The 15634-nt window shown below is 37.4% G+C and overlaps 1 protein-coding gene and 1 long non-coding RNA gene across 8 annotated transcripts in view; one reads left to right on the top strand and one right to left on the bottom strand.

Moving 5' to 3' along the window:
- The window catches only part of LOC136246504 (uncharacterized), a 152258-nt gene that overhangs the window by 106580 nt on the left and 30044 nt on the right, over positions 1-15634 (top strand). The gene's annotated exons all lie outside the window — the stretch shown is intronic.
- Positions 4790-7862, bottom strand: LOC136246509 (uncharacterized). 7 transcript variants are annotated; one of them, XR_010696529.1, is made up of 6 exons: positions 7406-7862; positions 6608-7301; positions 5667-6180; positions 5484-5616; positions 5002-5066; positions 4790-4942 (listed from the first exon to the last, which is right to left on the bottom strand). It is a non-coding gene; the product is annotated as an uncharacterized lncRNA (long non-coding RNA). The 7 variants fall into 7 exon arrangements; XR_010696528.1 differs by having other exon boundaries at positions 7356-7861; XR_010696525.1 differs by lacking the exon at positions 7406-7862 and having other exon boundaries at positions 5667-6025; positions 6076-6180; positions 6608-7399.

Here is a 15634-nt window from a genome sequence, read left to right as displayed (position 1 = left end):
TCATGTGAGAGTTCAGGTACAAACAAATCATCCTGCAGAAAGATCAGCTATAGAAGAAATCACCTTGTAGAGAGTTCAGCTACAAAGAAACCATTCTGTAAAGAGCTCAGCTGCAAACAAATCAACTATACAAAATTCAGCTACAAACACATCACCCTGTAGAGAGATCAGCTAGAAGAAGTTACCTTGTAGATCGTTCAGCTACAAACAATTCACCCTGTAGAGAGAGCAATTAGAAGTAGTCACCTTGTAGAGTGTTCAGTTACAAAGAAACCACCATGGAGATTTCTGTAATCAATATATGTGACCGGATTTGCGAAAAGGGGTCTTCCACACACATCCAATTCCGTAAACGGTGGAGACCATAACTCAGTGTTAAAGTAACATATTAACCTGAAACTTTCACCATGTATTCAGCTATAGTGGTGCTCACCACTGTCCAAATATCAAGGCAATAGCTCTTTCCAATCTGAAGTTATCAAGTGTCAAAGTTGGCAAATTGGATGTGTGTGGAAGACCCCTTTTCGCAAATCCGGTCACATATGTATTATACAGTATATATAATTTGTACATTTACTGATAAAATATTTAAAGTACATCTACTTCATCTTTGCTTCTTCCTGTAGTAAAGAAAAAAACATAGGTTAAAAAAGTCCCAAAGCTGGCCATAGGCCGGCTTTGGGGTATACAAATACAAAAAGAAATGAAATCTAATCCAAAACAGCCAAGTTGTAAAAAAAGTGTGTGGCCCTCAGAAAGGCTATGGTGAAAAAAGATGTGAAATCCAAGGTGGTGGCCAAGAAATGGCTGTGATGGTAGGTTAATGGTAAAAATTTTAATAACGAGAATTCAGGTGAATTTTTGTGCCGCTTCACAAAATTTACCTAAATTGTCATTATTAAAATTTTTACCATTAACCTACCATCACAGCCATTTCTTGGCCGCCACCTTGGATTTCACATCTTTTTTCACCATAGCCTTTCTGAGGGCTGCACACTTTTTTTACAGCTTGGCTGTTTTGGATTAGATATATTATAATAATAAAATTAATAGTAAATGTTAATTTTTAAGCCAGGTTACAATTTTGTAGGCTAATGCAAAAAGAAGTGATGCCTGTGAATGTAAGTGCCTGCATGTTGTTTATTTTCAGTACAGCCACTGTACAACTGTACAAGTTGAGTAAGGTACAGTATACTAAATCATTTGAGATATAGTGCTATGTCAAAATCATTGCCTTTGGACATATTTTTAAACTCTAAAACTAAATTATAACCCATTTATAGCAAGGCGGAAAACCATACAAGTGCATTGAAAATCTTTGTTTTTTGCTTAATTCGATAGCATGAATGTGTCTCAAATTTACTGGTATAATCAGAAAATCTTTCAAAATGTGGTATTTAAACACTTCTAATTGAGTTGATATTTCAGTGTTAAAAGTACAGGCACAATCCAATCATAGAAACAATAATAGTAATAATTATATTGCACATTTACAGCTTCAGATACCATGATCCTCCCTGTTTCTTAATATGGTAAGCTAATGACCTGGATGGATACCTCCCTTGAACAACTTTTGGATATGACCATTGCTTGCTCGTCTCTGCAGATGCATAGTTTCAGCATAGTAGTATTGATCCAGCTAAGAGCACTTTTGTGACTTCCCAGATAAGTTTTTATTGTTTTACTTTTTGGGTTTTTGAGAGTGACATGATTCATAATTTTAATGGCACTGTATCTAATATGAAATAGTATGAATTAAGCAAATGCTGTGCCAAGTTTGGTGCTTTTACAGTATCAAAATGAGAATGATATTTTCACTTAGCTGCTCTACCTAGCGTTATAATTCCAATATTATATATATGTACCACTTTCACACCTCAGATCAAAGAAAAGCTAGTGCATATATATCACTTATTGCAATGACTCAAAATGTTAACGAGATATACGCACTGCTACCAGTGTGTATATCTTGTTACACACTGCCTTAACGAGATAATATGCACTGCTACCAGTGTGTGTATCTCATTAAGGCAGTGCATATAATTATCTTGTTAACTGGAATCATTGCACACCTGATAGAAGTGCACACTATATCCAAAATCATTAGACTTCTTTAATGTTATACTTTATCTCTCTTCTCTTATATAGGGAATGAAGCAAGCTGTGGTTGTGGGATTGAATTTTTCCAAATAAGCTGTGATTGTGGCATTCAATTTTAATACATCAACAGTAATTTTTATTTTTTTTATTTTTGTAAATGTAGCAATTAAAGAAACTCTAGTATATTAAAATTATAAATTTATAAATGAAGTAGGAATCCAAACCCAAGCGATTAAAAGTAGTGAAACAAGAGATGAAAAATGGTAGCTATTACAGTGTACCTCAGTGGGAAATCTCTACTTTGGCATGGTATAACAATTATTTTGTGTTCAATGCCAAAGTAGGATTTCCCACTGAGCTATACTGTAATAGCTACCATTGCTCATCTCTTGTTTCACTACTTTTTATCGCTTGGATTACTACTTCATTCATAAATTTTTAATATGTGACCGGGCCTGCGAAAACAGCACATGTGGGCACATGATTTTTGCCTACTTTCTCACCCATACCTTATTGAACCATTATGTTATGGTAATGCAATTTTCAGCTCATAGTAAGCATTTACTGTTCTAGTACTGAGATATTACCTGTAGAGTGACAGGGTGTAGTTTGTGCCCACATGCTCTGTTTTCGCAGGCCCGGTCACATATACTAGTTTGTTTAGTTTTTTGATAAAGCATACAGCTAACTATGAACATTTGACTGTTCTATTAGGGTGACTGGTGTATTAGAGTATCTCGAGTCAGCCTGCAAAGATGTGTGCTTGCCAAAAAGGGCTGTGGTCATCGAGGTTTCTATCGATTCATATAGTATTAGACAAGAGCTGAATCTCGAATCCGAGCTCGAATCAGCCTACCAACTTGAAGGTGTGTGTTACAAATACAGCTAGCGTAAAAGGGGCATAGTCATCGTAGTCTCGATCGATAGATCGATAATAAGGAATGGGCATGATGTTGTGACCAATCGTGGAGTACCGGTACCTCCGTACAGTAGCGTATTCTAAGCACCTTAAATAATTTTGTGGCGTCTATTATGCTGTTTAAAGAAAGTGTTGATATAGTTTCGTTGGATGAAGAAAACAAGCAGCCTGATTGAAGATAAAAGAAAAGAAAGGTGCACAGGGTGTACACTCGTCGGAACCCCAAAAGGCACATTCCACCGGTGAGATTGTCGTTGTGGCGTAAAATGGTGACCGTGCGCTGCTTCGTTTGGGCTCTGGGCTTGCGACCGTGGTGAGTGAGTGAGTGAGTGAGTGAGTTCGTGCGTGCGTGCGTGCGTGCGTGCGTGCGTGCGTGCGTGAGACGAAATTCCGAGTTTTAACAATTTAAAAAAAATTTATATCCGGCCGCCAGTAAGCGTTTTCTTGTTTTTAATGCTACATTTGATGCTAGATGGACTAATATTATTTCGTAAAGGTGATTTTCATCGCGTAAGAAGTTTCTAAGCTAGTTTTTAAAGGCGATATTTTTGGCGGAGCGTGTCATTGATAATTAAAAGTCATGTATTAAAATTGTTATATTAGCAAGAGTAAAATCAAACTACTGTTTGATTTATTATAATAGAATCTCACAATCACAACTTGTTTGGCAAAATTCAATCCCAAAATCAGAGCTTACTTGGTTCCCTATAATAACAGGAGGGTTAATAAAAAGTTTGTGAGCCTGCAAGCTAAAGTAGAACATATTAGTTATACCACGGGTACTTGTGCTTTGCCTGTATGTATGCACTTTCCCTCGGGCCTGTGGCCCTCAGTGGCATGTGTATATATCAGGAAAAGCACTCATTCCTGTGGTATCAAGACTCACGGTAGTGAGTCGCGCGGCCAAAAAACTACAAAGCGCACACCCAATTAAAAGACGCGCGGCCACTACTGTACGTGTAGGGCGGTTTCGCAATATTAGTCCTAGATTATGCAACATCTCTCAATAGATTTGTATTGCGTTACGTGATAAAAAAAATCTTTAGGAGTCGTCATCATCATAGTTTTCTTGCGACCTCGCTAAAATAAAAAAGTAACCATCGCAAAAATAAAAAATAGGCGTATTTCACTTTATTTCTCTACCTTATGTTACAACTACTGTCACGTTATACCAGTCAACATAGCCGTGTTTGTATAGTCCATCTAGCACTGACATTATCCAATCCTGGTTTGCCTGTACGCGTATTTTCTTCAATCAAACCTCTATTCCCTACAATAACTTTTACAAACACGACGTGGACACAAACTCTAATGCCTGATAAACAAGTAGTGACAGCATGCTGAACCGTAAGTTCCCTAGGGATGGCGTTTTAAGCAGAAATCTTTTAAATTCGATTTAGTGCCACACCCCATGCGAGCGTTTATAAATCGCCAGTTGTCTTATGGTGTGAAGAACAAAATCACTAGCGAAGGTGCTTTAAGCATACTCTTCAATTCTCTATTTACATGCAATTTTTAATAGATTAACCACAAAGGCCAGTAAGGTGAATACAAAAGGTAACAAGCCTTTAGGGGTTACCGCCTCTATGTAGTGTGTACCATGTAGCTTGTGTTGTGGCTTTCATTAAGTATTATGCACACACAAATAGTGCAACAAAATTTTGTAATGGATTGCTCGGATGTGGTTCGTGGTGTTGTGGCTCGAATGTGGTTCGTGGTTTGCCAGTGACCATGTATGAGTTGGGGTTGTTCCACACAACTTACACAATATTCAAATTTCATGATGGCCATGAAAATTTCTTGCCATATGGTAAACATACAACAATGTTTAACAACGTTAATCAACATCACATCGAGATTTGACTAAAAATAGTTTCAACAATAGTGATGATTTCTTGTATGTCAGCATGACAATACTGAGACCTGTAAAAGAATAAGTAGGCACTGAAGTTAACCTTAAATTAAACACTCATGAAACTGACCTGGAACATCGGTCGCAACACCAAAAACACTTGTTTCGATATCTGATGACACAATCCAGCAGGCACTGAATTAAAAGAGAATGTACAAAAATCAATATGCCGGGCTGTATTAATAATAGCATGTATAATCAAAATGAACAAAAATTATATCCCAGGCTAAGTGAATGAATAACATAACTGTTGGGTAAGCATGTCAAACCTGAACATTAGGACATTAGTCAAACAAAAGTACGCTATCACAACTTGGTCATAATACAATGTTTGTACCACTGGACTTCACACTGGTTGCCCAAAAATTGTGCCATTCCAGGACAACAGCATAATTATGAAACAAATAGTTACTACAACACAGAAGGCTTACTGTTGTACTGTCTACACTGATATACCATAATTTAAAAACATAACAGGTAGGCATTAAATACAATACACTTAACATCTGGGTACTAGGAAAAAATCACTAACATTACAACATGTAAACTGACCTAGAAATTAACACCCTTGATGCCACTACAGTCTACACTGGATATTTGTTTGAACCCATCAACACTATACCCGATACATCTGAGTAGACTGACCGGCAAATTCACATCACTAGTATACAGTGATAATTGATAACTACAAAAACAACAATTGCAATAATACCATTCTTCTGTATGTCAACTGACCTGAAATTCATGACACTCGATACCGAGACCTGTAAAAGAATAAGCAGGCACTGAAGTCAACCTTAAATTAAACACACATGCAAACTGAACTGGAACATCGGTCGCAACACCAAAGACACCTGTTTCGATATCTGACGAAACAATCCAGCAGGCACTGAATTAAAAAGAGAATGTGCAAAAAATCAATATGCCAGGCTGTACCAATAAAGGATGGATAATCAAAATGAACTAAAAAAATATATATCCCATATGCAGGTTAAGTGAGTAACATAACTGTTGGGTAAGCATGTAAACCAGAATATTAGGTCATTGGTCAAACAAAAGTATGCTATCACAAACTGGTCATTGATAATTGATAACTACAAAAAGAACAATTGCAATAATACAATTCCTCTGAACGTTAACTGACCTGAAATTCATGACACCTGTATCTTTGTTCTTGCATGGTCTCAACTTACATATGTGCCATGATCACATTCAACTGCTAGTGGATAAACCAGTATGACCAGATGGCCTGCAAAAACCAACAAGCAGGTGTTAAATACAATACACCTAAAGCCTAGAATATGAAAAATATTATATAAGCATTATTCCACTCTGATATAGTAATAGCAAGAGTTAATAATATAGAGAGGAGAGTGTCTAACGCCGTATAGTCCTGTAACAGATGATTGCGCAGAAGTTAAATGGCTTCTTTTCCGCGTAACGACAGACTGGCTAGTATATTTTCGCATTTAACCACAAAGGCTATCCCAGACACAAGGGCGTGCGTTCAATTCGATGTTCAAGTTCACCACGAAGAGCATCGCTCTGTTGCGTAAAGAAGTGAGGCTGTTAACCTCGAAGATAACTCTGGGGGAGAGCGTCTGAGAAACCAATAAACTCTGAACCAAAGGCGGAGTATCGCTTCGAATTTTCACTGCGTCGCCATGTTACCCTACCTTCGAGCATTCTTCAATTGAAGGAGCACTATTCCCTGTACATACAGCTCAGTCTTTAGTTCAGTCTTCAAATATTCTCGAGGATTCATCACGGTGCGGCTAAACTAATTGCGGTAAGGAAACGAACAAATACTAGAAGCCTGTACGTTACACGGAAAGGAAGCCGTTTAACTTCTGCGCAACCATCTATTACAGGCCTATACAGTGTTAGAAACTCTCCTCTCTTATTGTTAACTCTTGGTAATAGATTATAGGACGTTGTGGAACTTGTCTAAACGTGTAAACTTGAACATGAGGACAACTGCATAATCTGGACACTTGGAATTGTCCAATACCTGATGAACAAGTTAGTACTAATGACATTCACTTCAACATTTTATCCCAGCTGGGTGAATCTCTTGTAACTGAGTAAAAAGGTGTTTATTTTCCACCTGCAACCAAAGTTCTACATTTCGATCTGTGGTTGAGTGTACATAAACTGACCAGGAAAATCAGTATGCCATAGCCGGGGTATGGAAATGGTTCCTTTCCTTCGGTTGTGACATTACTTACAGCTGACTGGTAAATGAACATCGATGTCCCCGTGGACCCCAACAATGAGTATATCAATAACTTCACAAGTTGGAATGAATTTCCTTTCAACATGTGGTGGAATGAATTTCCTTTCAGCATCTGGTGGACAGGTCCATAAACCCTATCGCACAAACACGGTGAATCAGTGTGTGGCGATGTGACACGTTACACAAACTTCACTCCTCGTTTCGTTAGCATTCAAGACCGACATATATCATAGAGTACCTCGATCAGTATTCTTGACTCTTACTTCTTCAAGTGTTGCTCAAGCGATGTACTTTCTCACGAGGGGCTTGAGTTTCTCATTAAAGTCGAGCCGATTAAAGTGCGCCTCACCATCTAGTTACATTTTTAAACTATTCAATTTAAAACCACGTATCACGAGTGTCTGCTTAAAGTAATTAGGGACTTTCCACGAGATTTCCCCTAAATAGATCACGTGTTAGTTGTCAATCCGGTGGATTCTGGTGGTATACATGGTTCAACAATGCGGTAAGTATACTTTAATATAGTATAAGCTGTCAATAATTGTTTGTGCACTGCTAAACTAAGTTATTTTTGTGTGATAAGCATGCTTGAGGAAGGGTCTGGGGGACGAGACTAATGTTTTGACAGCAGTTGATGATGGCCAGGCAAAGAATTGCGAGAAGAACTACTGTGATAGTGTGATAGTAGGGAAAAATTCCCACCCCTATAGCTCTACCTATAGCTAGGGTAGGGTCCGCAATCCGAAAAATCAACTTCTACAAATCAACCCCCCTACCATTGTGGGATGTTCATTGTAGTATCCCATTGCTTGATCCACCATGAAACCGGAGGCACGATTGTTGTCTTCACAGAAACATCATTTTCAGTATCTCACAAGATGTAAGATTTATTTTTAAAATTTCGTGCTCCACACAAAGGACCGGATGAAACTTGCTACTTAGCCAAATAGTATCCAGAGTTGTTTTAGTTGAAAACTACGCACAGAAATAAGTAAATGGTTTGCTGGGTGCCCGGCACAGGGTTGCTTTCTTTGAAAAAACAGACAAAGAAATACGAAGTTTCGAATTCAAACTGCCCTACCACCCAGGGCAAGAGAAACCAACTCTTCCTCATAGTGTTTCGATACGGTTGGGTGCATAGTCTGTCTATGCTGTTAGTTTGGAAAGGATCTGAGACTTCTCACCATCTGGGTGACGAGCGTCAAAATTTTTTGCAGCATCAAAGAATTGTGTTGCGAATTCTACCCATTTCCAGTGCTTCTGCAGCCACAACAATCATCAATTATAGACTAAAACTATGGCAAAAGATGTCCCTGAATGTTTGATAATAGCGGTTGTCAATTATTATTTCATCCACAGCTTCCACGCCTCGCTCTAAGCTATGCATCAAGGGAGGCAGCAAAATCGTCCAAATTTGACTTCACCTCTAACGTTCCACAGCAGCTTCAAATCTTCACTAGATCACCCTACATCACCATTATGCTGCAAAACATCCCAAAACAAACTGAAAAATGCACAAAAATCTTTCATTTTTTTATTTGAGCTGGGTGGAGCTCCTGGTGAGCTGCTGGTATACTGCATCATATGAAATCACAGAAACACCAACTACTACTACTACCAAACGTTTTGAACCATCATTTATCATCATTCTAAACAAAATTAAGTGACCAGTGTGGCATCAGAAGTACCGGAAAGCACTTTGGTACCATTGAGAGAATCCCTTGAAATGATGCACGAAAATTTTGACGTTCTTCACCCAGATGGTGAGAAGTCTCAGATCCTTTCCAAACTAACAGCATAGACAGACTATGCATCCAACCTTATCACATCACTATGAGGAAGAGTTGGCTTTTCTTGTCTTGGCTGGTAGGGCAGTTTGAATTTGAAAATTCGTGTTTCGTTTTCTGCTTTTTGAGAGAAAGAAACCCTGTGCCGGGAACCCAGAGAATCATTTGCTTATTACTGTGCGTACTTTTTAACTACATTAACTCTAGATAATATCTAGCTAAGCAGCAAGTTCTATCCTGTTCTTTGTGTGGAGCCAGAAATTTTAAAAGTAATTTTTGCATCTCACGAAATACTAAAATCGATAGTTCTGTGAAGTCAACAACCGTGCCTCCGGTTTCATGGTGGATCTAGCAATGGGATACTACAATGAACATCCCACAATGGTAAGGGGATCGATTTGTGAAAGTTGATTTTTCGGATTGCGGACCCTAGCTAGGGGCATTAACTACAATTACTGTATTATGTTACTGATTTGTACATCCGGGCCAAGAATAAAGGTGAAAGTGGTAGTAAAGCTCAATCCTATTATTCTGCTGAACAGGCAAGGGAGTCTGGGACTCTGGGGACATGCTCCCTCAGGGAAGTATAAGTACTAGAACTTTTTTGTTTTAATTGCTTCAAGTATAAAAATTTCAGTCAAAAGGTGATCAAGGCTCTGGTCTTATGCACTGGTTGGAGTGGTTGTATCGATACTGCACTGTGACATCCTTGAGGGGTTAGTGCTGGCATTGTCCATGGCAATACTATTCCATCTCCCAGAGTCTTGATGATTGAGTCCTCCATTCCTTTCTCTGCTGCTCCAATCCTGAAGTTGTGACCATAGTCAAAAGGTGACGATCGAGGCTCTGGTCTTGCATCTATACTGTACTGCAACACCCTTGAGGGGTTAGTACCGGCATTGTCCATCGCAATACTGTTCCATCTCCCATATACAAGTCTTGATGGTTGAGTCCTCTATTCCTTTCTCTGCTGCTCTAATCCTGAAGTTGTGACCAAAATATTAAAAAATGGTTATAACATGATAAATGATTATGATGATAACAATTACAAATGTATTTATATAGCTGTGTAGCAACTGTGAACTAGTTAGACACTTGCAAGTTTAATTAGGTGTCTGAAGCATTTAACATGCACAGATATGAGATATATTTGTCACATGCAGGCAGTAAAGATAGATTTACTCTAATAGAACAGTCATACTACACCGTAAATTCATACTTCCGAATTTACAGTGTTATGAAACCATCATTATTATGTTTGGATTTTACTGACTCTCCAAGATAATATTCTGCATTTATGTTAATCGCTCATTTCCAAAAAATTACCTTTTAAACCAAATGTAGAGTCTATCACTGACAAAAATGAGTGATATCCACCCCAAAAACACCTTCGCTGTAAAAAAGGCGCGCCCAAGAAACTACAAGTACCTGGAATCCAATGTAAAAAAAGCAAAAAGAACAAATAGCTCAGCTGAAGTGAAAAGTAACTGGTAACTTAAAGAGCTGATATCTGAAGCGGCCAAGAATACAATTACTAAAGTTTAATCCATGCAAGAACACCTTGGCTCTAAAACAGGTGTATACATGAAAGTAACTGGCAACTGAAATGGCTGATATCTGAAGCGGCCAAGAATGAATGGTCATATACAACTAATTCAAAAATTTAACACTGAACCTTTATAATTCAGCTGTGTTCTATATTCACTCTTGCTGCATCGTAAAGTAATTTCTTTTAACTCTAATTGGCTGGTAATTTGGCCGCCTTTTTTTGCTCTATTATACTGACTATTAAAAAAGGCGGCCAAATTACCAGCCAATTAGAGTTAAAAGAAATTACTTTACGATGCAGCAAGAGTGAATATAGAACACAGCTGAATTATAAAGGTTCAGTGTTAAATTTCTGAATTAGTTGTATATGACCATTCATTCTTGGCCACTTCAGATATCAGCCATTTCAGTTGCCAGTTACTTTCATGTACACACCTGTATTATAGCCAAGGTGTTCTTGCATGGATTAAACTTTAGTAATTGTATTCTTGGCCGCTTCAGATATCAGCTCTTTAAGTTACCTGTTACTTTTCACTTCAGCTGAGCTGTTTTTTATTTTTGTTTTTTTACATTGGGTTCCAGGTACTTGTAGTTTCTTGGGCGCGTCTTTTTTACAGAGAAGGTGTTTTTGGGGTGGTAACTATTACACACACATTATTATATATATATATGTGGGACCAGGCCTGCAAAAATAGGGCATGTCAGCTAGGGGTGGGCGGTATCTCGGTTATATCGTAAAACCGCGATATTCTGATGTAACGATACTAGTATCGTCAAAAATTCTTGGAAACGATATTATCACGATATAGTGATTATCGCGGTGTTCTTCAATAATATTCGTATTAGCTAACTACTGTAAACATAGTGCTGCTGTTTAGCTCAGGAAAGATCGAGATACTCTAATAGAGCAGTCACCTATATACTCTAATAGAGCAGTCAAGTAACTTTATAGAGCATTCATGCAAATATGAAAGTAGCTACTTAAGGGATTTATTACTTTGCATTTTTATTGAGGAAAGAATATTTCTGCACATTGTGGCATTATAGCTAATAAAACGTGCATGGGTGAATCAGGTTTTGTTGCTATAGTTAGCAGTCATTTAGTCATGCATGGGAATCTGTAGAGCTCCTGAATTTATGTCATGCACTTGGGTGTGTAAGACACATCCTCTCCATGCTTAATTGTAGGTCTAGCTAATGTTTATATCTCCATGTATAGTTCAATAAATGGTTAATGCCATGTACATGTATTTTTGCACATCCATCATGTTGCATCAGGTTATATCACTTGTGTAGCTAGGTGTAGTTTCATAGTAGAGCATCGGTCAAAATATGAAAAAATATCGTGATAATTAGTAATATCGTGATATTTTCCTCATGATATATCGTGATAGTAAAATTTCAATACCGCCCAGCCCTAAATGTCAGCACAAACTGCATCCCACCACACACATAACATCTCATATCTCAGTTCTGGGATGAAATAATTTTATTCTGTATCTTTTACCTTAAAGCCAACTATATGGTTAATAAGCTCTGAAATTTTCATGGCCAAATAATAATGGAATAAAAAGTTATGACACATCAAAGTTTGAAAAAGTAGCAATGCCCACATGCGCTATTTTACCAGGCCTGGTCACATACATATAATTATTATATACTCACCAAAGAAGTCTTAAACTTTGATGATCCTTTGGACACTGCTGATAAATGCTGGGGAAAATGAAGTTGTGAAAAAGTTGGGTTTTTGCTGTGATGGTCACATACTGACCTGCATGATAAAACCGTTCTTATCATCCATAATAACAATATGGATTTTTTTTTGTCACAAACACACTATCAAATTTCACTTTCAAATTCATCCATGCTTCTTTATGTGTCAACTTGTGCTGGCTGCTTTTTCCAAGCTCAGTGGCAAGCTGTATTATCTTAATGACCAATGTGAGAATGGCTATATGTGATTGGGCCTGCGATAATAAGGCATGTGGGCACATGATTTTTGCCCACTTTTTCAAACTTTCATCACCCATAACTTTTTGTACCATTTTGCTACGGCAATGCAATTTTCAACACTTAGTAAGCATTTAATTGTCTTCAATGTGCAAGTTACAGAATGCAAATATTCTGTTCCAGTACTGACATATTACTTGTAGAGTGACAGAGTGTAGTTTGCGCTCACATGCCCTGTTTTCGCAGGCCCGGTTACGTATGTGACTGAATTTTGGAAAATCACCCATATGGGTGCACGTGAAATAATTAGAATCTTCATGTTTAGTGGGTTCTTAATAAGAGCAGGGAACATTTATAAAAATATTTCAAGAATTTTCTTGTAATTAAAGGTATTGAGAATGGCTTTAAACCATCAACAAGTAGATTTTCACTATAAAGTTTGTGATATAATCTTCAATATTTTTGGTGTCAAATGCGGCCATATGGTTGATTTTCCAACATTTGGTCACATAATATTATGTGATTGTACAAGTCATTGGTGTTAAAACAGAGCTGTCCTTCATTCATTTCAGATAGTTTTGGCCCTGACTGCATAGATAAATCATCCCTACTTCTTCTTTATAAATTTTCTTAACAATCTCTCACTCTCCCCTCTACCCCTCTCCTCATTTTTGAGCTTTCCCGATACAATTAACCTCCAGATAAATACAACCAAAAATGGTAGGAAACTTAGCTTTTGGCTGTTGATACAGATCTATAAGTTTAAAGTTACGTAGATGGCTTAGCAAAAAAATCTAAATGCAACTGACAAAAGCACCAATTTTTCTGTGAGTTCCTTAACACATAAGATAACTTTTTTATAGGATCAATCTAAGCCATACGTTCTGGGAAGCTAGTCAAGGCTCTGAAATAATTATGTCATTTAATAGTGATTTACAACTTTACAATAACCTAGAGTATCGAGCCTGCGCTCCACACTGAGGGTATATTGACAGAAACAAGAAGCAATTTAATGCCTATGCACCTCTATGATCCCTTATTCGATTAGAACCAAATTTGCTGCATAGTTGCCTGTAAGTAAGGGAAGTCCATATACTAAATTTGAATGAAATCACCTCAATAAGTTAACTATTTCCAAGATACTAGTGGCCAAAGTTTCATTTTTCCTTCATGTTTATTCCTTCATCTTCTTGCACTCTTTGCAAAAATGCTTTAAATACAAACACATTATATTCTATCACCTTCAAATATTGCACACATAAAAGGAGTCCAGAGGCAAATCCTAGTACTAAATCTGGTACAAGTCCCCAATAATTGGTTCAAGAGACATGACTGATTGTTCAAATAAAACGAGATGGATTAATTTTATTGTCACTCCTGCAGAGTTCATGGAATGAATTGAAATTGGTTTGCGGATAGATCAACCATTGTAGATATGTGTATTGAAATTAATTGAAATAAAAGTCATGGGGATGACTAGATACTAAAGTTGGACAACAGTAGAGCAATCAAGTTTCATCAATAAAAATACCTTTACCATTATAAATTAGATTGATACATTTTTATGAACAACACATGATGACCACCATGCACTTGTTTTCATGTTTATCAAATGGCCACTGACAATATGTGACCGGGTCTGCGAAAATAGGGCATGTGAGCACATGATTTTTGCCTACTTTTTCAAACTTTCATCACTAATAACGTTTTGTACCAGTATGCTATGGCAATGTAATTTTGAGCATCTAGTAAGAATTTAATTGGCTTTATGATACAAGTAACAAAATACAAATATTGTGTTCCAACACTGAAATATGACCTGTAGAGTGACGTGGTGTAGTTTGTGCCCATATGCCCTGTTTTCACAGGCCCAGTCATATAATTTACTCGCATGCAGCATGTAGGTAAACTACACCCTATCACATAACAATTCATATCTTAATACTGAACAAAATATTTGTATTCTATAACTATTTTATTATGAAGTGAATTATAAATGTGACCCAGTCTGGGAAAACCGATCTTGTTGCCTATTTAAAAGTAGTGAGAAATGCCAGTTTTAAGAATTCAGTTTGTTGTAGCTCACCAATTGTAGAAGCTATGTGTACCAATTTTTCACATTTTACACCAATTCCTTACCTTCAAAAGCATCCACAGTAGAAGTAGCCAACACTTGAATTTCCTGCCATATTAGATAGATTTTGAATCAACGTTAACTCTACCAAGTGAGCTCTATTAATGGTGGGAGGCTGACAAGGGACTGTTTAAAATAATTGAAGAGGAAATCGTAGGGATGAATTAGGCCATATTATGAGCCATTCAGAACTCAAAACTATTTAGGTACTGTAATTTATCGCACAGATCTTTACTCAACACCATGAAGCTGTACAGCCACACAACCATCCCCTGTCTGGCCAGATCTAGAGCTCCATTTGGGCCATAGACCACTAGTATAGATCACCACTGTGCTTGGGAAAAGCAGCCAGCAAAAGCAGACCACTGAAGTCTGGCTGATTTTGAATATGGAATTTGATCATTTATTCATGTAGCCTTGTGTTATTGGTGAAAAAGATTCAATTTGCTAACACAGGTGATAAGACCGATTTTCCCAGATCCAGTCACAAATGTTTAATATAGGCTAAAATTGCATGAGAATGAATGGCACAGTGGCATACAAAGTTATGGGTGATGAAAGCTTGAAATAGTAGGCAAAACGTTATGTACCTACATGCCCTATTTTTACAGGCCTATATAGTCACATTATATAAACCCTTTGATGGTTAGAAGCCAATGTTTTAGTAGTAGTTGAATGAAGAGAATATCTCAAATCCTAGCTGCTGTGGCTCCCCTAGTGCATGCTTAGATTTCATGTTGCAGGTGTGAGGCATAGTGGTTGAAGGACGGTGATATAAGCCACACTGACTACTCCAGTAACTGTAACAGGTGACGCTCTAAATGGCACAACTACACATGTTTTCATCTTAAGCCGAGCTATTATCAGAATTGACAGGCATGCACATACAGCACTACAACAAATAGTAATCTAAATATAGTCACAGCACATAATGTCTGTCAATCCTAAAGCATGCAAAATTCAACTCACTCATGGCCTGTTCTATTTACCATCCTTTATCCAGTAATGATGTCTATTTAGAGAATCAATTTAACCAAATCCATTTTGA

This window comes from Dysidea avara, chromosome 2, assembly GCF_963678975.1.
Source record: "Dysidea avara chromosome 2, odDysAvar1.4, whole genome shotgun sequence".
Classification (NCBI taxonomy): domain Eukaryota; kingdom Metazoa; phylum Porifera; class Demospongiae; order Dictyoceratida; family Dysideidae; genus Dysidea; species Dysidea avara.
The sequence above is the reverse complement of the archived record's forward strand: the minus strand, read 5'-3'. Positions and strand labels throughout refer to the sequence as shown.